Genomic DNA, 23011 nt, shown 5'->3' on the forward strand with positions numbered 1-23011 from the left:
CGGCGGCGGCGAGCCCGGCAGCAGGCGGGGTCCGCGCCCGCCCGCCCGCGCTGACGTCAGGAAACTTTCGGGGCGGCCGCGGCCGGAGCGGGCGCCGGGAGCGGCGCGGAGAGGCGGCGGGACGGGCTGCTCCATCCCCGGCAGGTACGCGGCCGGCGGGGCACGGAGGGGGCTCCGGGGGGCTGAGCGCCTGTTGAGCGCCGCGGCTGAGTGCTGCTGCCCCGGAACTCGGCGCGGGTGCCGCGGTTCGTTCGCGGAGCAGCTCCTCGGGGCAGCTCCTCTCCCAGCCGGGTCCCGCCTCACCTGCGCGGCCGTGCCGCCGCCGCGGGGGTGTGTGACTCCTCTCCGCTCCGTGTGCAGGCGGGGTCCGCGCCCGCCCGCCCGCGCTGACGTCAGGAAACTTTCGGGGCGGCCGCGGCCGGAGCGGGCGCCGGGAGCGGCGCGGAGAGGCGGCGGGACGGGCTGCTCCATCCCCGGCAGGTACGCGGCCGGCGGGGCACGGAGGGGGCTCCGGGGGGCTGAGCGCCTGTTGAGCGCCGCGGCTGAGCGCTGCTGCCCCGGGCTCTGCCGCCGGCGCGGAACTCGGCGCGGGTGCCGCGGTTCGTTCGCGGAGCAGCTCCTCGGGGCAGCTCCTCTCCCAGCCGGGTCCCGCCTCACCTGCGCGGCCGTGCCGCCGCCGCGGGGTCCGCGCTCCCCGCTCCGGGGCCGCCGCTCCCAGCCCGGCACCCGCGCGGACCCCGGGGTCTCGGACACACGGGCAGGGCTTTGTGAATTTCAAGCAGCTGCGAATAATGAGATGCCTTTCATTCGGGGTTGGGGTTTTTTGCCCGTTGTAAGTACAGTAAAGCCTTTATCCGAGAGGAGGTTTTGTTTTCCTCGTGAGGCTCCGCCGTGGCAGCCCGAGCTCGCCGCTGGGGCTGCTGAGCGCTCAGTTGTTGTACTAGGGAGGATCTTCGGCTCGTAACCAAACCCAAACCACCGAGATAATTTTAACTCCGCGTGTGTCGGGAGGGTGGAGTGCTGGAGGAGTTTGCTCGATCATCATGCGAATAGAGAGAAGTCTGAGCAAGGATTGCAGCTCTGCCTTGGAGTCGGGAGGCGGATTCAAGGAGAAATACTCCGTTTGAGAGGGTCTAAAAGTTGTATGGCAATTAGAGGAACGTGTAAAGTATGTTGTTCATTTAATTTCATTGTCTTTCTCATTTATTAGGGGGCACCGCGAGTCAATCAAAGCCCCGTAAAGGTTAATTGTATTCTTCATGCAAAGGAATTGGCTTCCATCCGAAGAAATAGATTTCTAGGGTCTGTTTTTTGAACTTGAGACACTTAGTAGATTTCTAATTTAAATAGCATGCAACTTTTAAACTTTTCAGTTCCTACAGTTCCATTGCAGTTGCAAGTTCTTAAAATGTCATCTTTATAGAAAGAAAAAGTTATCACAACTAAAAAGATGTTAAAGCCCCCCTAATAAACTGGAAAACAAGGCATACGTGAAGGTGATTATGAAGGTGCTTTGAATGTGCAGAGAGTCATGTAAAATACTATAGCAGTATATTTAGTTTATTCAGTATAAATATAAATAAGCATCTGTATTTGTGTGTTATGTGATTGCTTCACCTTTTAGAAGTTATTTTACATGGTTTTCTTCCCCTGCATGTTAGAGTGGTACCTTTACCTTTGAGTTGCTGTAGGGTTAACCAGTACTTCAGAGCCACTTAAGGTGTTAATGAAAATAAGACAAAATTTACCAGAAAGGAAAATAATATATTTTTGAAGGTCAAGCTTCTATTTTTATGGTCATTTCAGAATGAACAGTAAGTTTTACCTCATAGTTGTAGATTTACTTGGCTGATTTGTCATGCAGCAGTATGTCAGGTACAACTTCAGATATTTGGAGATTATCCACTTGAACTTAGAAACAACAGAACGGGGGGAAATAATTTTGTGATTATTACCCATACATACACTTTCCTGGTATGCATTTCAAGCATATGAACGCGTTAGTGATTATAGATCTTATTAAAGGCACGTGTTTACATGAATGGCTTGGATAAAGAGAATGATTTAGGGATTAAAAGCCTGGTGTTTTGGCACAGTGCTGAAGGATGCAAGGCAGAACTGGTTTATACTTTCAGCAGAGTTACAGTGGGAGGAATATCAACAAAAGAGGGCTGGAAATCAGCAGCAACAGTAAAACTCTGGTTGCCTGAGTAGTTAGGATGATGTGATTGGGTGTGTCTTGTGAGTGATGAGTACAGAAATTAAAATGATTGCAACAGTGAACTGTGATACAATGTTCTGTGTAAAGCAGTTTAAATCTCATAGGAAATCTTCTGCTACTGGAGAACCAGCAAGAAGGAAGATGTAGCTAACAGGAGTGGAAAACAAGGGGGGATGTTATACAAACTACTGGTTTGTACAGCCTCCTTAGTCTTCGGAGGTAACTTTGTAACCTTTTTGAGGGTTTTTCTAGAGTTCAGAGATTGTTCCGCAAAACACTTACCTGCTGTGCCACTTCAGAATTTCCTTTACAAGCTCATTTGAATTTGCTAGTCTATTGCATGTAGACAAAGTTACATTTCGTGGTTCAGTAGCAGCTTGTAAACATTGTAATGTACAATGTTTGTAAACATTGCTTGATACTCTAAAAGTCATAATCAGGAGAATTGCATGAAGCACTTGAGAGGTCTAATACAATAAACTGGAATTTGTATTACAATTATGGAATTAGTTTTTCTCTTGAGATAATCCCTCAAGAGTGTACTGCTTGAACATGTCATAAGAACATAATTAGAACTACCAGCTGAATTAATTAAAGGACAGTTTCAGCTTGAACTGGGGAACATATAGCTTGAAAGAGAGCAGAGGGGAAACTACCTTATCACTAAATTTTGGTCATACCTAGTACGGTTTGTGTCAGGATTCCAATGCTGTCATTTTTTTTTTCAAGAGAACAAATAGAACACAAGAGTGGAAAAGTCCACCAGGTTCTGTTCAAAAAAACTGCATGTTCCTTAGACTTTTTAGTTATTATCAACGGTGGAATGCATGGCAGAAGTTTAGTCTGTATTCCAAGTACATCAGCTCTTGAGACAGGGCAAAAAAAAAATCATTAGTTCATGAGTTAATAGAGTTGTTGCACAAGAATATGCTAATTGGGCAGAAATAAACATTTTCCCCGTTGCCTTTTTTGCCTTACTGTAATCTGATTTTTGAAGGGATAAGCTCCTTCAGAGACTCAGGTTGTAATCCAGAAAAGAGCAAACAATACTGGCTCTGTTAGAACACACAGTGCCTCTGCATAGCTGCCTAACAATGTTCTCCTTGGTTCTCTTACCTTCAGAATGCAACTATGCATGCAGATATATCTGTCAATATCTTTGGAAGTAATTTCCTTCCTAGCATCTCCTGAATCCCTGAGATCAGAATGTTGGCTTTGTTCATGCAGATAGCTTTGCTACCTCACTGCCAGTACTCCCCTGAACATTTCCTGTGACTTAAATGTTTAATCAAGCTGTTCTGTGGCTTTGCTGCTGTGGCATGGCCAACTACTGCCACTGGATGTGTAGCCTTGGTCTGGGTTTACAGTGACAGCCCATGTTGGTTAGAGCTGGGAGGAAGAAGGAGTTAAGCTTATTCAATTATCTTAATTTTGTCGTCTGTCCTCAGTGTCATCACTGCCCACCCTTTCAGTCTCAGATATGCAGCTGTGGACCTTGCCTGTGCTGCTCTGTTTGCCCAGGGACACTGCAAAGACTCTGGGAATAGTCAGTAGTGGCTCTTAAGTCTTGAAAATATTTTTTCTTAAGCATTTTAATGGACTTAAAATGCATTTTTAACCTGGGCTGCAGCTCTGCTGCACGTAATAAGCAGACAGTCCTCCTTTAAGAACCCCCTTCCCGTATGGTTTCGGAGAATGTTTGTTACACTAAACTGAACATCAAGAGTCCAAAGTGATGTTACCACGGATTTCATCCAGGATCCCAGTAGAGAATTTATCCAGCTGAAAACACATGAATTCCCAGGAAAGCATTTCCACTTTCAGTCCTCCTCTCCTCTGCCAGTTTAAGCAGATGTTCTTATCACCAGGCTGAGAGGGCGCTCCGAATTGAAATATGATTGTTTCATCAGGCTGGAGTGACTTGCGGTTCTGATGTGTAATTACATATCAGCAAAGACAGAGTTTTGTAGCTGAAGGAAACAAACATATTTGTAGAACAGACAACACCTGAGTTTGACAGCCATCTAAGTAGTTTTCACTGAAGCAAGAAGCAGAACTCGGGCTGTAACACCTATAGTTTCACATTGGATACTTGATAATTTGGCAAAAAGTACCAGAAAGCCTCTTAGATTAAGGCAGTGGATTTCTTTAACTTCTGCAATATTTTTTGCTGTTTTGAAGGGCAGCCATTGAGAAATTCTGTCATTTTAATTCCAGAGTCTGACGTATTCATCTTATTAGTATATAATCACTTGGTTACTGCTGCACTTATTTTATGTTGCACCCTAAGCTTGCATATTCTGGTTTTATTCTGAGAACTCAGCTGTGTTTTCTCCATTTACTATATCACTTGGAGTTATAAAGATTCAGCAACATCTGTGCAGCCAAATGTTTTTCTGTGTATTCTGTCAGCAGTACCTGACCAACACCCTTGCCTTGCAATGGTGTGCACAAGTGTAAATTAGTAAACAATTCTCTTGATAATGTGCTGGTTGGAGACTGCAGCTGGCTCTGTTGACAGAGTTAAGGTGTTTTTTTTTTTTTGGGGGGGGGGTTTGTTTCTGTTTTTGGGGGTTTTTTGGTGGTTTTTTTTGGTCACCAGAAATTAAAACTATAATCTGTGGAAATTCTGGTTATTCCTGTGATGTAAAGATCCTGAGTAATGCAAGTAAATAACATTTTTATGTTGAAAAATTTGGGAATTCTAAAACAAATCTTTTGCCACACAAAAGTATGTGATGGCTGTTGGTAGCTTCTTTATTACTTTGTGGAGACGGGTATGTGGATACTTCAGTACTTGGGAATAGATATGGATACAGAAGCCTAATCTCTTCAATCTTCTCATAATTCCTAAAATAACATGAAAGCTGTAAAACTGCATGCAAATTCCTCCTCATTCTTTTCAGATAGAATGGAGTAGTTTTTTGAGGACTGTTGAGTTTTCTGGAATATTTTAAGATCTTTAATGTGATTTCTTTTTTTCAATTCTTCCTCTGCTCTCTCCATCCCCATAGCCTTAATGGGGAAAATTCTGACCAAAGGCAAAATGCAGCTGTACCACAGTGTGCAAATCGGGATCCTGACCTAGTAGCTGTTGTGACATTTAATATTCTATTCTGTTTCCATTTTTCATCTTTTACATGCAGATGTACTATCTTCAGCTCCTTCTAGGCAGAATGGGACATTAGGCATTTAAACATTGTGCTTAAACTTTCCAGGTGAGCTACTCTAAATCCCTGTAGCCCTTAAAGGCTTTTTCAGAGATCTCAGCAGTCTAGGCAAAATCAAGATTGTTTTCCACTAGACAAAAGGCTGTGATGAGGATGCTCCTGCTGTGGACAGAAATATCTGGAAGAGGGAGGTGGTTGCTCATTCTCCCCTGGGTCTTGCAGCTCTCCTTGTGGCAGGGGTCCCTGGGGAGAGGTGGTTTCTTCCCAGCTGCAGACTGGGTCTGCTCAGCTTTGGCAAGTCTCTTCTGTGCTAGTGCTGGCAATTTATATCTGCTTGAGTGTAATTATTGGTTTTCCTGTTCACAAAGGTACTCCTGATATTAATACATATATTTTCTCTTTTGTCAGATTGGGAGCTTTTTTTTTGGGTCTATGTCTGTGTTTGCCCTTTTTTTAAAGAAGGTGTCTCTTAAAACAGCAGCATTTTTTGCTTAATCTGTTGTGAAATCTTCTGGAACATATCACTGAAGTGAGGTAATGAGCCTAGATAAAGGACTGTGTTCCCAGTAAAATAGATTATTTTTCCTGCAGTCACATCTCAAAATGTTGTTTGGAACAGCAATCATCTTTGCATGCCAGTTACATTAGGAGTTGTTTAAGAAAGTTTCTTGTGTCCTCAAGCCTATTTTTTTAACGTTTGTCCAGGCCATCTTCCCAAATGCCTTGCTGTGCAGATATGTGCAGTCTCTAATGCCTTCTTCCTACACGCTGTGTTGGCAGCTGAGTGCATTCAAAGATCGTGAGTCAGGTTCCCTAAAAAACCAAAAGCTTAAAAATAATGAGATTTAAAATACTGTAGACTCCTTGTGAACATTTAGTATTGTTTTTCTTCTTTAAAGCTTTATTCTGTACACAGGTGTGTAAATCTGAACTTTATTTTGTATTCAAAACAATATATTTTCCACACAAACTCCAAATTTTAGGACTTGGATCTTCAAGAAAAAGTCTCTTGTGAGGCTTGCCCCACAGCTGGAAATTGTAGCTGATAGCTTTTCTCTCTTCTCTGTTTCCTGATTGATGAAGTGGCAGAACCATCATTTCCAAAGCAATGGCCACTTGGGATCAAAGCTAAAGGGTGATTTCATGTTGCAGGGTATTCTATGCCCAAGTCATACTTGTTTTAGAGTATCTGTAGTTAAGATTAATGTGTGGAGACTTGTTTAAACAAAGTAAAAGTGAGAGGTGAAGTGTACATGGTAAATGATGCTGAATCTCTACTTGGGATAGAAAAAAGCAGCAGGGGACTGACGATGTAGCCAGCAGAAAGTTTGAGACATTAACCCTCACTGTGGTGCCTCTTAATCTGTTTCACATGTGTAAGCTCTAAAGCAGAGCCTACTGTGGATTTGTAAACACAAAGGTCTTTAATGTCTGAGATAAGGACAGTCATTTCCTTGATTCTAGCAGCCTAAAAATTGCATTACTAATTTTGTAAGTTACATGTTGCATTAATATTCAATTTATCATGTTGTGCAAATGGGCTTAGTTTGGAAGAAATACTTTTTCAACAAGTTGTGCACCTGGAGCTGTTACTAATTCCCTAATCTTTCTGTGCCATATAGTAATTGCACTTAATTGTTTGCTTTTGCTGTGTTTTATGGTGTGAAATGCAGTATGTCAACACTGCTGAGCAGCTACGTCAGTGTGTGTAATGCTAACACTCTTGAAAGAGAGCATTTCCAGGTTTCACCTGACTGGATGAAATGGCTCATGTGTACCTACCAGTGCAGTGCTTCATGCATTTTCCTGTAGTCAGAGTTTGTAGTTGGTTTTTTTTAGTGATGGGTTGGTTTTGTCTTTGCACATGTTTTTGTGCAGGGTGGTAAGATAGGGGTTGGAAAAGGGACATGTAAAGTCACATCTTACACAGCCATTTAAACCTGTTAGTATGCCAGTGGTTAAAATTCTTGTTAAATTGCTTGTGGTGCTTCAGTGGGGCTACTACTTCAGTGGGGCTCTCCACTGCTAGTTCTACTTTTTATTATTTGAAAAGCATATTAAGTTTCTTTGGAGACCAAAAGAGCTCACCTAGAAGTATTCCAGCCTGTAAAAATGTTTCTCCATCTTCCCTCCCATTCTCTGAAGGGAGCTCTGGTTTAACCCCCACATGTTTGAAATTGTATCCAAGAAAGCAGCCAGTCCTGGAGAGGGCACTTGGGAACATTAGTTCCCAGGCTAAGTTCTTTCAGGGCCTGTTGTTTCTGCCCTGAAAGACAGCAGAATCTGCAAATTGTGCTTTAACCTGGCCATACTGGTAACCCCATGTGTTTGTCAAAAGGACTCTGCCATTAACAGCAAATGTGATAATCTAGAAGAGCATATGAGCTATTGTTTTCTCTTTTAAAATTAAATCCATCCCAGAGGTCTTGGTTCCAATCCCTGTGTTTTATGGCTGAGGGTATTGAATGCAGCTATTAAGCTGTTAGACTGGTTTTGTATTAGTAATTTTCTCTGATATGAAGAGTAATTAATGAATCCAGGTCATTATCTGGCATTTCAGCCTTGATGCACTGACTGATGTGCTGGCATGGGTGATATTCCCAGCTGTTAGTACAGCTATGTGGCTCTTTTTTTACTGGTTTTGACTGGGATGGGATGAGACTGGGATGGCAGGATACAGCCACTACAAATCTGCCAGTGTGGAAAGCTCAGAGCGAGCAGAGCTACATGGGTGTTGCAGTGATCTGTCAGGAAACTGAAGTGCAGTTGACAGCACTGTTGATTATTTCTCTTAGAAACAAGCAGGTGCTTGCTTGGCTTTGGTACTGATTGGCAAGGCAAAAATGATTTAACTGCACAAGTGACAGTGCTGCTGCGAGGAAGGAGGATTTGTGTCACGGTAGGCAAGGATAGTGTGCTGTACTTCTGAGGAACTGCTTTAATGCCCGGTGTTCCATACGGTGTTTATTTCTCCAGCCTTGCACAGGAGTGGAAATGCTGGTTATTATCCACAGCAGTAGATGTAAAATTGTCACTCTGCTTAGATTTTTGCTTCTGTTGTTGGGTTTTCTGAGGAGAAGGAGAGGGTGTGACTACTTAGCAGTAATATGATGTCATGGCACTCTGCTTCATGTAGCTATCTAATTAAAACAGATTATTAAGAAATAAGACCATTCTACATGGGCATTTGTATTAGGTGGCAAGCCTAGCATGTACATGCTAATGCACATACTTAAATTGTTTCTTGTAAAACTGATAGCTTTCAGTCTTCTCTATTTTCAAAATGTACAGTTTGCACCATGAATTCTAAACCCAGACACAAAAAAGAACTGACATGCTTTAGTGAAAAGTTTGCAGTCTTACTTAGACTTGTTTTTCCCAAGGCTGAATCTAATAGGATAAAGGATATCTTCGGAGCAAATGTGATTTTGTTGAACTAGAATGCATTTATGAAATACCTTTATCTGAATTTTATTCTCATATTAGTCTGTTTTGTCTTTTAAATTCCCAGATTTCATAAATAAACAATGACACAGTCTTTACTTTTAAATCTCCAAAGATAGAAAAAAATGTAATCACTATAAAAATCGGTGCAGCATCATTTGCTCATGTATTTTATTTGAAGCCAGATAAGAAAATTTTGTAGCGCTAATAAAAGTGGGAGGTGGTATTATGTGGGTAGAGTGAATAATTTTCAAGAGCTCGTGGATGAGGCTTTTGATGAAGTGTATCATGTGTAGCCTGGTATCAGCCAAGGTGATCATTTAAAATGGAGTAAGAAGCTGCTTCTTCTGGAGGCTCTTTGAGGAGACTGTGTCGTTCACATACTTTGTGTGTCCAGATATCTTTTCTGACCACTGATCCACTGATGTGTTTCAGGATTTCCTCATCTGTGATACTTTTGGCTTGAATCTTAAATTCATTTTGAACTCCACTCCTGGAAGAATCTGGGGTACTTCAAACAGAAGTGCAATATAAGAATGAACAGTCACCATCTAAACTCTTGACATCCAGAATTCAGAGCCAAGTCATGTTTTGATGACTTAAGGATATTGTACTTTATTAAGTAGCATTTTTCTTACCATTCCTGGAGGATATCCTGAGTTTTTATAACTTAATGGCTTATGAAGGATACCTAAATAAGACTTTCTCCCCCTTCCCATTTTGGAGCTGTGTTTCCTCTGAAGCATTGTTAGACTTGATTAGGATCTAGGAAATTTTTGAGTAATGAGTCAGAAAAATAAACAAAATCTGAGCAACCAAAAGGTGGGGAATGGAAAAGACTTCTGGTTTAGATGAGTTTAAATCTTTCCAGCTCTAAATTAGAGGTATAGTTTCCTTCTCCTGCATGCACACCTTTTCCTTCCTTTTTCCATGTCCCTTTCCTTCTCTTGCCCTTGTACTCTCAAAAAACCTCAGGAGAACAGTTGTGTTGTGCCTTACTGAGATGACTTTATGGGTTATGGCATAGCTGTGGGATATATATGTGCTTCTCTAAAAGGCCCTGAAGGGAAAGCTTTCAACTGTAACAAATCTGTCCTGTAAAGGAAGGAAAGCAGTAAATATGCTTATAGTTGTAAACACTAGTAATTCCACAGCATTCCCTTATGTACCTCTTACTCAGAAAATTATCTTTGTTGTGATTCTGTGTGCTTTTCAGTTTGGGATTTCAGGTTTTTTGACACTGAAAGCGAGCCGTGATTAGAGGGTATGAAGAAATGGACCATAAAATAGATGTTTAGTTCAAGATAAGTAAAAGCATACTTGATAGGATTAGTGGAATATATTTGAGATGTGTTATGTTGCTGGCATACCCGTGACTGCTTAACCACTGAAATAATCTGTTGCTATTTAATCCAAATCAATTTCATTTGCTAGGTCGTCTGGAAGTTACTGAATAAGTTACTTAGTTGCTTAGCCAAATGGCAGGGGGAAAAAAAAACCGAGTCAAACTACTGAAGAAATATGTCTTGACAGTCAAGAAAATAATAAAATGCTAAGGATCTCAGTTCTGATGGAAATAAGTGGTTGGCTGGAAATACTTGCTTGAATGTTTTGAATTCATTATGGTGAATTTTGCCAGATGCTTTTGAAGAATATTTATGTGTGTTATTTGCTGTTGTGTTTCTTGTGCTTGCTGCAAGGCATGTGTACTTCTGGGTAATTTGATCCTGTTTGTTTATGGTCTAAATACTTCTTTTCCCCCCAGACAGCAGTATTCAATTGTGTATTATTTCAGTTGCTATTTGGAAAACGTGACACAAATATAAGTCCTAGGCAGTGTTTGTCTAAGGTAGAATTGTGTTTGTCTAAGGTAGAATCAAGTGTATTTCTTCTTACCTGACAAACTTGGTGAAATCTTGACATATCTTGACAGATTTCTGAAATTTGTGTTTCACAATATACCTGGGAACATTTTGTGCGTTAAGATCTTCAGAGAGATGTTGCAGCTCAAATACATTTGTAGCCTGTCTGGAGAAAGCAACATATTAACTCTACTCTGAGCTTCTGACACTGTGGAAGTGTGAAGGGTGGGGAGAGTGTTTTCTACTTGCTCCCATCTTGTCACTTATCTGGAAATGTGTCAATTATTTGAGTCTGCCTGGGCATGTGGATATTAGGAAAACTAGTATACATGGCAAAGAACTAGCTAGTGCAAGAGCTGAAATGTGAGAAATTGCATTGTGAATGATGGTAATTTTATTAGTTCTGTTTTGTGTAGATGTAGGAATCCTGCTCATGTCTATTTGACTTCTCAGGGTATCAAGATGTTCACCCTGTAGTTGTGTAAGTCATTTAGAGTGAAATGATGCTCCTGAGATGGTGGTTGAAGCACTTCTCCATATGTTTCCATCCTTTTCCTGTCTGGTGCACCTTTCTTTGGGTACTGGCTCAGGTATTTTGGTATGGGAACTGGATCAAGTATAACCAAGAACTGGGAAGCGGGAGGAGTAAGTTAATTTAGACATGTTCAGTCCGACTGTGGAGCAACAGAGTAAAATGCATAACAGTTGCTTTTCCTAATAGAACATAAAACCCAGACACTGGTTTGTGATGCACCGATTTCCTCCGTGCTTGCAGTGAAGTTCTTTGCTGACACAACCAGAACAGATTTATCCACATGGACATAGTCTCTATCTGGCCTTCACTTTACTTTTGTGCTCTTCGAGGCACCCCACTTTAATAAGTGGGGATGAACAGTGCTGTAGTGCAGAAAAGCAGGAAGATTGTTGTTACTGTATCCAGTTTATTTAGCTTTGTCATGAATTTGGGTTCCTATGTGTGCGTATTAGGAAGGTTTCTCTTGTTTTCCTGCTGAGCTCTATCAGAACAAAACAAATAGAAAAGCTTTTTTCTTGGTTCTTGTTTCTCTTTAAAAATGAGGAATTTATTAACATTTGAATGCACCAGAGCTCAGTTTATCTATAAACTAATAACAGAAAAGAAACAGAAGTTGCAGCAAACAATGTGGTGGCTCTGTCTTGTCCAGTGGCTGTTCTCCTCTGCTCACCCCCATTTAAAATATGCTATTGCTATAGATAGAATTTTGCCTTTGAATCTGCACTTTTGTAAGGTTTATCATAGCGTGAAACAACCTGCCAGAACTTAATTGCCTTTTGGCAGATCTTTTTTCAGTTAATGTTGCTGCTGGTGCTGGAAGAGAGGAGGAGTCAGGTGTTCAAGGGACTGATCTTGAAAAAGAAGGCAGACCATTTAAACTGGGTTTTTTTGATGCTAGTCTCTAGTGGAATTGGGCTGCAGCAGACTAGTCCCATATTTCCTTTTGCCTCTCTCCCTGGCAATGATTTTGGAACTTGTTGGAGTCCTCCAATAAAATTTTCATGCATTTCACAAAATCTGATGAATTGTTAGAAAAGAGAGATTGACATCACTGTCCCTGTAGGAGACATGCAGCTGACTGGAGTATGATGTGGTTGAAACAGTGAGTTCTCACTCATCACTGAAATGTGCTGAGTTTTAGCAATAGTTACCTGTAATAAAGTCTCTGATAAAAAGCTTTTTTTTTTTTTCTTGGCCATGAAAATGAATCCATTAATCCCTGTCATGATGGATGCAACCTTTCCAGCACTTTGTTTTGGAGTGGCCTTATAGGGGCACAACATTGTGAATTTTATTATGAATTCTTTATCATACTCATGCAGTTCAGTCATCTCTTTTATTTATCTTCTATTTTTATCACATTTTAGCACATGCTGTTTCCTTGAAGCTTTTGTTTTAGCCCTTTTAGTCTGCTTTTTTGATAGACAGTCTTTTACTCAGTTGTGCTTAGGCAGAATTGGCATGTCACATCCAATATATATACAGTATACATAATTTTTCTTGTTTAGCCCATGTATCTTCACTGTTCCAGATTTTTTAGCAGTGGGCTATCAATCAAATAGCTTACCTGTTTTTCCATGGAATTCTCAGTTTGCTGTAGGTGGCCTCTATGCATTCCATATGCTCCCAGGATCTGCAGCCAATTTTTCTTCTTACAAATATTCCTTCAGAAATCTGGACAGCTTTAAAACTGCATAGTTGGGTTGTGTTCAGATGTCATCTCAATATTCTTGGTTCAGCAGTGTTCTAAGTGACCTCTTCCTCTGTCTGCACAAGATTCAGACTCGCCAGTGTTTTTTTTTTAATTTATTTTTTGGAGGTTTTATGGCTTGGCATGCTTTGGTGCTCTCGAATGAAACCAAAAACTAAAGGAGGAAATCTTGCATGCTGCCTCTGTCTGTTCTCCCCTTGCAAGCAGCTATGTAGTAATGTCCATCTTGAGGCTTTGAAGGTTACTCTTATTACATGAAAGAATTTTAGGATCTTGTTGTTCACTGGGTTGCTTCATCAGCTGTGCTTATTTGACTGGTACCTTTTCTATACAGTAATTCTGCTGCTGTTTGTTTGAGTTTTGTTAATTTTGTCCATGCTTGTGGGGATTTTGTTTTCTTCCTATGATTCATTTTAATTGGATAAAATTTTGAAACATTAACTTTTGTTTTCATGTGTTTTTCTGTTATCTGTTTCAGCTGCTTTTTTTTCTTCTCTTTGTATTCCTTTTATACATGTGTTTTTCTGTTATCTGTTTCAGCTGCTTTTTTTTCTTCTTCTCTTTGTATTCCTTTTATACCTCTATTTCTCCACCACTTTTTTGGAACTGAATGTGTGTGTCCATCTGCATCTCCCAGTTCATTTAGAGAAGTTAGTGATAACCTAATTGATGAAAGCAAGAATTGGAAGTCTGAAAGAATATCTCCACATTTGTTCTTGTGCCTGATCCCCATCTGGAATTGCTCAGGAGAAAACAAGGAATAGGTGTGACTCCAACACTGAGGATGCAATTTCCATCTCTCCGGTGTTGCACAAATACTCTTTTCCTCTGACCACTTTGTGATTCTCCACATACTCAGATTTCCATTTATGATGTAGATGATAAGTGATAAGAGTGTACCAAGACCTCCTGGATTTAAATATGATCTGGTGTTCTCCTCTGGATGGAAAGATGAATCCTGTTCAAAATAATTTTCCTTTCATCTGCTGCATTGCGATGATGTCATGGATGGGACATTTTTAGCCTCTTGTGATTTATTTTTTGTTAAACTTAATATGTTTTACAAAGGAGGCTTTTCCTATTATTGTTCTCTTCTGTGATGAGAAATACAAATGTCCTGAAGAAAACACTGTGTATAATTTTAGATGAAATACACTGCTGATCTAAAGACCAAGTAGGACTCTAAGATGTGAAGTGATATTATCTCAAGTTTCAGCAAGTCTTTTTGGAGGTTTATGGAAACTGTTAGGGACAATATGCTTAAAATATGTTTTTTCTCCATTTTTCAACTAGAAGGAGGAAACAACCATCCAATTTAAAAAAAAGCTAAATCTCACTTCTGTCATAGCAATCATCATAGTTGTGGAGGCAGTTTTTAGTTTGTTGGTCTTTGTTTTATATGCAGTATGAGTGAATGGAATACATTAACCCTGATGTCCTGGACTTTAGAATAATAGTGTCATCAGTGTCATGCTTCTTTTCCAGTCTGAAAATGCACATTGAATGTGGTGATATCTGTGAAAGGAGAATATATGGGATTGTACAGGACTCTGGACTGAAAATGCAAAGAATATGATGGAAGATTTCCTTGTGGTGAAATAAGGATTAAAAGACAGCTCCTGGCCCAAACTGCGCAAGTGAACAAATTAGATGTTTTTATGATGCAGAGTGGGATATTTGTGGCAGAGAAGTAAAGGTTTTTCCTTTAAGCTTTGTGCACCTTTGTCTGTTTAGTCCATTGGTTATACTGCTGATGCAGTTTGAATTTATATTTATTGCTTGAAAGTAGAAAATATTCTTAAGTCTCTCCTATTATATCCTACATGAGCACACAATTTAGTGTTTGGGCTCTAGATAACATTTTTCAGTGTGCCTAGCTGAATTGTGTATTGCAGTCAAAAATTTATGTAAAATGTATTTCTTAATTACATTTCAATATTTCTACTTGATATTGTCTGAATACTTGATCACCTAGATCCTGGTTACTTTAAAAAAAATAATTATTTCTTAGTTATAATAAGTAGTCTATTTTACTTGTCATATTTGTAAGCTTCAGTAAAAAAAAAAAATTCAGTCCCTAAAAAGAAGCCTTGATTTTTATAAATCCAGAATTTGCAGTCCTATTCTATTTTATCCAGGTGTAACAGAAATATCAGTGCATGCTGCCTAGCAAGTATGTCACTATGTCCAGTCTCAATTAGCGGACTCACAGTTCTTGAGGTGACTGTGAGTCATTTAAGGACCTGTTTTTGTTAAGATACATCTGAGTAGTTGGTAGTTTTGTAGATGTGGGTGGCTGTGCATGGGGTGTGCCTAATGAACACTTTGATTTGTGAAGTAGTAAAGCCAAGGTAATTTCAGTTTTTGTGCTGTTTCTTGAATTGGTTGTAGGAGAATATATAGTTACTAACTTCAGCAGAAGACTTCCATAGAGTGTATCTGTACATCACTAAGATTTTTCAGTAGTGCATATGGTGCTTCTTTTTATGTGCTTATGTTTAGTTCTGTTTGTTGAACCCTGACACTCGATGCAACAGTATCATATGGTTACCAACATACTATTTAACAGGAGTAAAGAAGCGGGGAAAAATAAGAGTTTTTATAATGACAACTTTTGTGAATCTATGAAGTCTTGTAAATGAAGAAAAAAATGGGCAGTCCCATACTTGTGGTTATGAACTTGCACTCCAGGGTGCAGACAGAACTGAACACATCAGCTTCTGGTTTAAGCAAACCAGGAGCAGCTCCACTCCAGAAATGCTGTGTTTACCCCCAGAGCCCTGTCAGCATGCTTCACTCCTAAGGCAATTCAGGAGTGTGAGGGTGTTGGAGACACGGCTGTAAACAGTGTGAGGTTTCAGAGGTCATGTGGGTTTCAGGGCATCAGTCCCAAATGGGGTGTTGAAAGGCAACCCATGGAAATATCCAGTTTCCATGCTGTGCCCATACACTGCTTCCTCTCTGCTTATTGCATGCATATTTCTGAATTTCTTGGTGCAATGTCTGGCTGTCTCTACATGAGTTTTTAGTATGTGAGTGTGGTCAGAATCTTTTTGTAGCCTCTTGACAGTTATTATTGCTAGAGTTTTATTAGATTTTCTAGCACTTGAGTCATAGCATATTCGATGTGTTGCAAGATATCTGGAGTAACTTAGTCATAAGTTATTTGGAGAAGCATGTTCAGAGAGGCCTTTAGGTTAATTTTCATATCAGCTAGGTTGTAATTTTAATGAGGAAAAAGGGTTATGCCTGTATGTTAGGCTGAGGAAAGCTGTGGCTTGATATAAAACTTCTGTCTGTGTTGCCTGGTTTGCTTTGGGCTGCCCCTGTGTGAGGAGTAGCCTAAAGATTTGATGTGGCTTCTATGTAGGGGGACCATTTTTTCCATGGTCTGCATACATGTGTATGTCATTGTGCTCCCAGACCCAAACACAAAGGATTTTTCTTGCATAAGATAGAAAGACAGAACTTCTTCCTTGAAAATTTATTGCCCTTTTCAGACCCTGAAATGGATTTTAACCAGTCAAATATAATTCTGGGGAGTTTGATTCCCAACCCCACCCTGTTTTTCTTAATTAGTAGTGGTCAAGGTGCTGTAGGAACCTTTTTGCTGATGTTAGGAATACCTGCCCCTGGCTTTTGGCTGTGATTTGAGCAAGTGCTGACTCTCATACCTGAAATCAAGGGCACTCTGCTTTGATCATAAAATACTCCCCATTTTATAGCTCTTTAGGAAATAACACCTGAGGGCTTGCACATGTTTCCTTGGCAGGTAGTTTCTGTAGTTTCTGCCAGGTTTTACTGCACCTGCAGCAAATCAGTTTGAGTGTAGCTGAGTTTAAGCCTCTCAGTAGAGGAGACAGCAAAATGCTTGATGATCATTTCAGATTGGGACCCTCCCAATTCTCTTATGTTGAGTTGCCACACTGGCTAAAAGTAAAATAAGGACAACACTATTTTTGAAACACACTCAAGATTGTGGACCATAAAGTGCTCTGGTGAGAGCTGCCAGAGAGAACTGTCTTGTCTCTTGTGAGTGTCCTCTGGCTTCAGGCTGCACTTCGAGGAGTTTGTGGCAAATAATGCACCAGGCTTAGCAAAGGACCATCAGACAAGATGCTCATGTGGTGACCTGCATCTGTTTTGTGTACTGAACAAGGCAATAGCCTACAGAAAAAGTGTCGTTGCACAATCACATACTGTCATTATGATTACACATAAGGGAATCCCAATTATGATCATGTAGACAACATTTTGCAACAGAGGACTTTGGTTTTCAGAAAATCGAACTACTTTTCTTCTCCTGGATTGTGCTGGTAGCCAGGCTTGCCTTTTTGTGAAGGAGTTTTCAACTGAAGCACCCAGTTCCTGCTGTGTCCTCTGTTCCTTTAGGAAGAGGCAAGTTCACTGTATTATGGGGGAATTCTTTCTTTCTTCCTGTCGTGCAATCCCTGCAGATTCATCTCATACTTGATTAACAGCATGGCTTCTGACAAAGGAAATATTGGTAAATCCAGGATTCGTAGGAAGTCTACAAATATTTCATGTGTTCTTGTTCATAATTTAGATTGGAATATTTCATGTGTTCTTGTTCATAATTTAGATTGTTATTGTTAATATAGGTGAAGGAGTTGACAGTCACAGATATAATTCCCATTGGTCAGCTGGGGTTATTGCCCTCATGGGGACTGACAACACACACTTTTGCAGAATCATTGTTTTTGGATCATCTGTTGCTTGTTCAGAGGCCATGACTAATTAACTTATAAAAAAGTCATTGAGCTAATATCTTGCAAAGAAACCTGTGATGTCAGATTTGATCCCCTAATTGCTCTTATAATTGGCATTTATTGGAGCTCTTTCACAAGTCAGGGCAACAGACCTCATTTGTTTTATGTAGAATGTTGTAAAAACAATTGAACTGGCAGCTGATTACAGTTTTCTATTCAGTAAGCAATTCTGGAAGACTGTGGGCTAGATAGTTGTCTGATTTGCCTAGGTTGTATAAGTTCAATGTAAAGAGAGATGAATTTTCAGCATATGGCTCTGTGTTAGCAATTACATGCATTAGTGGTTTAGCTGGTGTGTTGTGTCTGCTTTATAAATGTTTATATTGCAGCCTTCTGCTAATAGATATTGATGACAGGCAGTGTTTGGAGGCCCAGTGTATGGCAGTGGTCATTAGTTATGGCCCAGTAATGATCCATCTACTTGTGTTTGCTAGCATATCCAGATCTAACTCATGCTTGTGGAAACATCAGCTGTTCTGTTGCTCCCTAATAATTTAACACAAGGTCATTGTCAGCTGGAATGTAAATGTTTAACATTTCATGTTGGGCATATTCAAGTTTTAGAACTCTTTAAGTGAGCCTGGAAATAAAATTATGCTGATGCTTACATAAAGCTTGTTCTTATTGATTGTAAAATTATTTGGAATGTTTTTTGGTTGCCTAACTATGTGTGTAAAGGAAATATGCAGTCTCTTTTTCTGCTCTGAAACTATAGAGAGCTCTGTGGTGAAAGGAAACTTTGAAATGTCACACTCCTGTCAAGAAAAAATAATTCGTTGACCCTTATCTGTAAAAATTGTTAGGAAAATTGCACACTTCTGACCAGTCTCTGGATCTCATCTCTCAAAAGTGTGAAGAATGTGATAAATTTGAATTCAGCTGTGATGGGTATTTTGATACCAAAATATTTAACTTTTGCCATATGGCTTCTCTCAAATTCTGTACTTCTTTCTCAGTTGCACATCAGCTCTGAACAGCATGCGGTTTGTGAAATGTTCTCTTCAAGCTGCAGACACAAAAATGAGCTTTTTTTCAAGTATTTGTCAGTTTCAGTTAGAGTCAGTCGTCTGGAATTGTTGACATTAAATTTTTGTAATTGTAACAATGAATGTCTAATATCAATGAAAAGAATAAATTAAGTATTTCTGGTGGCATTCATCCTGAAACCAAAGCATGATTAGCAAGTAATTAACTGTCACTGTTATGCCTTTGCATGGCTTTACTGGCTGCATCCCAGACATACTGACTTTTCCTAGTAGTGGAAAAGATCAAGGGCTTCTCTTGGATGTTGAGTTCAGGTGGTGGAGAACAAATTCCTCTGACAAGTGTGAAAAATGACCTCTGGACCTTATCCCAGGCAGATAAACCCATAGAGCAAGGATTGCTGAGCTTTTCTGTGCCCACAGTGCTGTGGTGAACATGTCACTTTTTGCACTGGGAAGCTTTTAGTTTCTTTGGCGATGTTGATACATTTTTTTTTTTTAACCTGGACCTCTTCAGGTCACTGAAAATTGCCTTTTCTGATTTATTTCTCCACATTTGATAACTTCAGAGGAAACATATCTGCTTATGAAAACTTCAATTTTAATGTGTAACAGTTGGCAAAAAGTGTATTTGATGGGAGTATTCATCACTTTGTGCTGTTTTTATACACAAAGCCTCTGTACTAGACGTGGTAAAATTGCCCAAAGAAGGCACTTAAGTGATTTGTCATAAGATCTCATAGGAGCCTTGGAAATTCTGGGGATCCTTGTAGTGGCTGTGTCCCAGAGAACACGTCCCCAGAATTCTTACAAGTGTTCAACCCTTGGGAGTTAGTCTTTGGCACTAGCAAATTTTTCTTCTGTGTGTTTAAAAAGGTTCAACTGTACCTCAAATGATCTCTTGGTTCATATTTGATAAATTATTAGGCCAGATAATGTCCAAAGTTTTAGCAATATATGCAAGTATGGAATGAAATTTAAAAATCGTTTTAAGAGTTACTAAGAGCTTAATCTAATGATTGTGTTTTCTGAACTTTCTGACAGATACCTTTGAGGTGAGATGCAAGACACGTGGAGAGGAAGGAGCCACTAGATCAGGTTCAGTAATAACTTTTTCTGGTTTACTGTATATCTACATTTGATCACATAAATGTCCTTACTAACACAAACAGCTAATCCCTTATATTGGTGATCTGATGTGAATAGAGTTAATTTCTCTTTGTTGTTGGAACAGAAATATTACAGGAGGTTTTAGTGTGCTGTTTACACAAGGGAAAATCTGTAAACACCTGTGGTCCTTTTGTCATCTAAATGCTTCTGTTATCACTGCAGGGCACCTGAAACCACAATAATTGTGGGATGGTGAAAGCTAATCCTTATCCTGGATGAGTGCAGTTGAAATCTTTCTATCCAGCACATATCTGTCAACTTTTATTACTAATTCACGGTTCCTTGATGTGCCTTTTCTTGACCATTATTTATCTCACTTTCACAGGCTGATTGTTTTATCTGTTGCTTTGCTTTTTTCATTGCTAGACCGGGTTAGATCACAGAGCATGCAGCTGTAGTTGTCAGTGCTTTGGGTGATGTGTCTTCAGGGTGAGGTTGTCATCACTGCTTTGAGAGAACACAAATCTGCTTTTTTACTGGGTCAGTTTCTTGGGGAAGTGTAGTCATTTAAAAAGTAAACTTGTGACCTTCTGTTGGTTTTGTTCTGTTGATTTCATGTCCATTCAAGTTGTTGCATTCTGACACAAGGAACCAGTGTCACTGGCCAGGTCAGATGGATTTTGAAATTGGTAGGACTGTGGTTAGGATTTGTAGGATTTTAGTTACTGGTATAAATTGCAGGCTCTGTTCTGGGGAGCTGGGAAAGGGGAATGCTTTCAACTTGATAAACAAGTCTATGTGCTGAAGATATACAAATAGCTAGGGTAGGGATTTGTTCCTGATGGAGTCATAGCAAGACTTACCATAAAACTGTGATATTTTTATTACCTGACTTTGTTACAAACATTTTAAATTATTTTCTCTCAAGAGGAAGCAGGATTTAAATCTGAATGGTTTATGTTAGAAGAATATAATTGCATTTTTGATCCAAGGCATGTGATTAAATAAAGGAGTGTGGGGTGAGAGGACAATGTACTCAAATACTCTGTCATGGGCTGTTCTCAGAGTGGGGAGTTTACACTCTGTAACAAGTGATGATGTTCTGGCACCTGCAAAGCATCATAGCTGAAGTTTCTTGATTAAAATATTTCTGAGAAATAAATCAGAAATAGCTAGATGGTCTGATAGTCTAACTATGAGCTTTGGCCTCTTAGCTGTATGAAAATGTTATGGAAAGAGAATGCTGGAGTTTTTCAAATTGTTTTGGATTCATTTGGAGCTTTAGGGTTTTTTTCTTCTTTTTTTCCTTTTTTGGGGCTCGTTTTTAACATAGATAAATTTTGTCTATAAAGAGATGGTGTTTCAGGGCAGAATTTTGTGTGTCTCCAGCCCTCACTCTGGTGTTTCCAGGCATCAGATTATTTTGGTCTATAGCATAAATGGCGGGGACATGATAAACAACCCAGAAATATGTTCTGCAGAATCAGCAGTATGTTGAAAGTCTTCTGAACTTCAGCTCAGGCTCCTAAAGATACATTTCAGCTGTGATTGTTGGAGACAGGGAAATATAAATGGGCTCTTTCTGCTGGTGCTTGTCACATGGGACAGTCACTCTTTGTGTAAGAGTCTGTGTGAGCTTCACTTACTAGCCTTTTTTTCTGGCTTTTGCCTTTCTGTCTAAGAATAAAGCCTCAAATTTTAGTACTTGCACTGTGAAAATTGTTAGATACATTTAGTTACAGTGAGCACTCTTCCAGGGTCTTATTTAGTGGGACAGAATAAATAGAAAGCTGTTGTTTATATCTATATTCCCTGATTACTCTTACTAGCATGCCAAATATCTAATGAAAAACTGCCTTGTGAATTGTTGGTTTATTTATTTATTTCTTGAACAAAACCTGGTGTGCTGATGTGATCTTATGGTTCCATAGGGGTAGGCATATATATTGTAAGTGGCATTAATCAGAGCTCCAGCTCTGTCTTGGTATCTTTAACCCCACCTGTGGGATTAATGCAAGACTTTGTCTTCCCCACTTCCCATCTGTCTTTTCTATTAATTTACACAGTAATACTGCATGCTTATTAGGTTGAAATTTGAAAGGAAAAAGTCTGTTACTTAGGTTTATAAAAAGGCAAGCACTGTGATTTTTATTTTTTCTTTTTATGAAGTGGTGCTTGCGTTTATCTAAGGTGAGAGAAAAAACAGTGGAGCCTATGTGGAATGAAAAAGGAAGTGTTGAGTCCCTTCTGCACATCCAGATGTTCTCACCCTAAGAGAAGCCTTCAGTGTAATAGATGTAATTTTGCATGAGTTATATTCATCCTTTGGGATGTCTGGGTGTACTAAAGCATCTTTAAGGATAAGTTGACATACCTCTGACTAGCTTAAAGAATACCAGGTAGATGTAATTTTGCATGAGTTATATTCATCCTTTGGGATGTCTGGGTGTCTTTAAGGATAAGTTGGCAAACCTCTGACTAGCTTAAAGAATGCCAGCTCCTGATAGTTTTTGAGTTGTACTAGAGTTCGGAGTAGGCAGTATTCCTTGGCAGCAGGAGGATGGGTGTTGATAAACCTGTGTTTAGAACGTGAATGTTCCTTTCAGTGTCATGTATGGATGCCATTCCTTTAGATTTAGAGGCAATTTAGTTTAGTTTTCACAAAGGAAAACCACAAATTACTAACAGGGTACTGAAGTTATTAGCTAATAGCTTCAATTAACATAACAAACAAAATGCAGAATAAATGCAGGAAGAGCAAGACTGACTTAGCCTTGAATTTTCTGCTGTGTCTGTATTACTGTGCTACAAGGCTTCATTCAGTAGACCTGACAGACAACTGGAGACTTAAAATGTTAAAGAATAAATTCCATTTTAATATCTTTGGGGGGAAAAAAAGCCACCAACTTTTGGAACTGAGATAGTAATTAGGCTGAAACAGCATAGATTAGCCCCACTTAATGTGGAATTTAATTACTCGAAAGCAATTAAATTAACATGGAGTCTGCTCAGCTTGGGAAAGGGTTTAAGTATAGGGATTTTTGTCAAAAATGTTAATTCACTCTCTGGGCTATAACTTGTTAATTTAACATAACTTTCTTTTTGCAGTTTGTCATCAATTCAAAGGCAACTAGCTCTTCTTGGTAGGAAAAAAAGGTGAAAACTGGCTGGATTGAATTTTGGTT

The 23011-nt window shown here is 39.7% G+C and overlaps 1 protein-coding gene across 6 annotated transcripts in view; it reads left to right on the plus strand.

The window, feature by feature from the left end:
- GULP1 (GULP PTB domain containing engulfment adaptor 1) overlaps positions 1 to 23011 on the plus strand; it is a 166709-nt gene that overhangs the window by 21232 nt on the left and 122466 nt on the right. For 4 of the 6 annotated variants that reach the window (XM_039728639.1, XM_039728636.1, XM_039728641.1 and 1 more), the window contains exons 1-2: positions 97 to 144; positions 19761 to 19814. The exons of 1 other annotated variant lie outside the window; for it this stretch is intronic. The gene's annotated coding sequence lies outside the window, so the exon portion shown is untranslated. Of the gene's footprint in view, positions 1 to 96; positions 145 to 19760; positions 19815 to 23011 lie in introns of those variants that run through there. One more of the 6 variants, XM_039728637.1, reaches the window with a different exon arrangement.

Source organism: Passer montanus, unplaced genomic scaffold, assembly GCF_014805655.1.
Source record: "Passer montanus isolate IOZ18808 unplaced genomic scaffold, ASM1480565v1 scaffold66, whole genome shotgun sequence".
Lineage (NCBI taxonomy): Eukaryota > Metazoa > Chordata > Aves > Passeriformes > Passeridae > Passer > Passer montanus.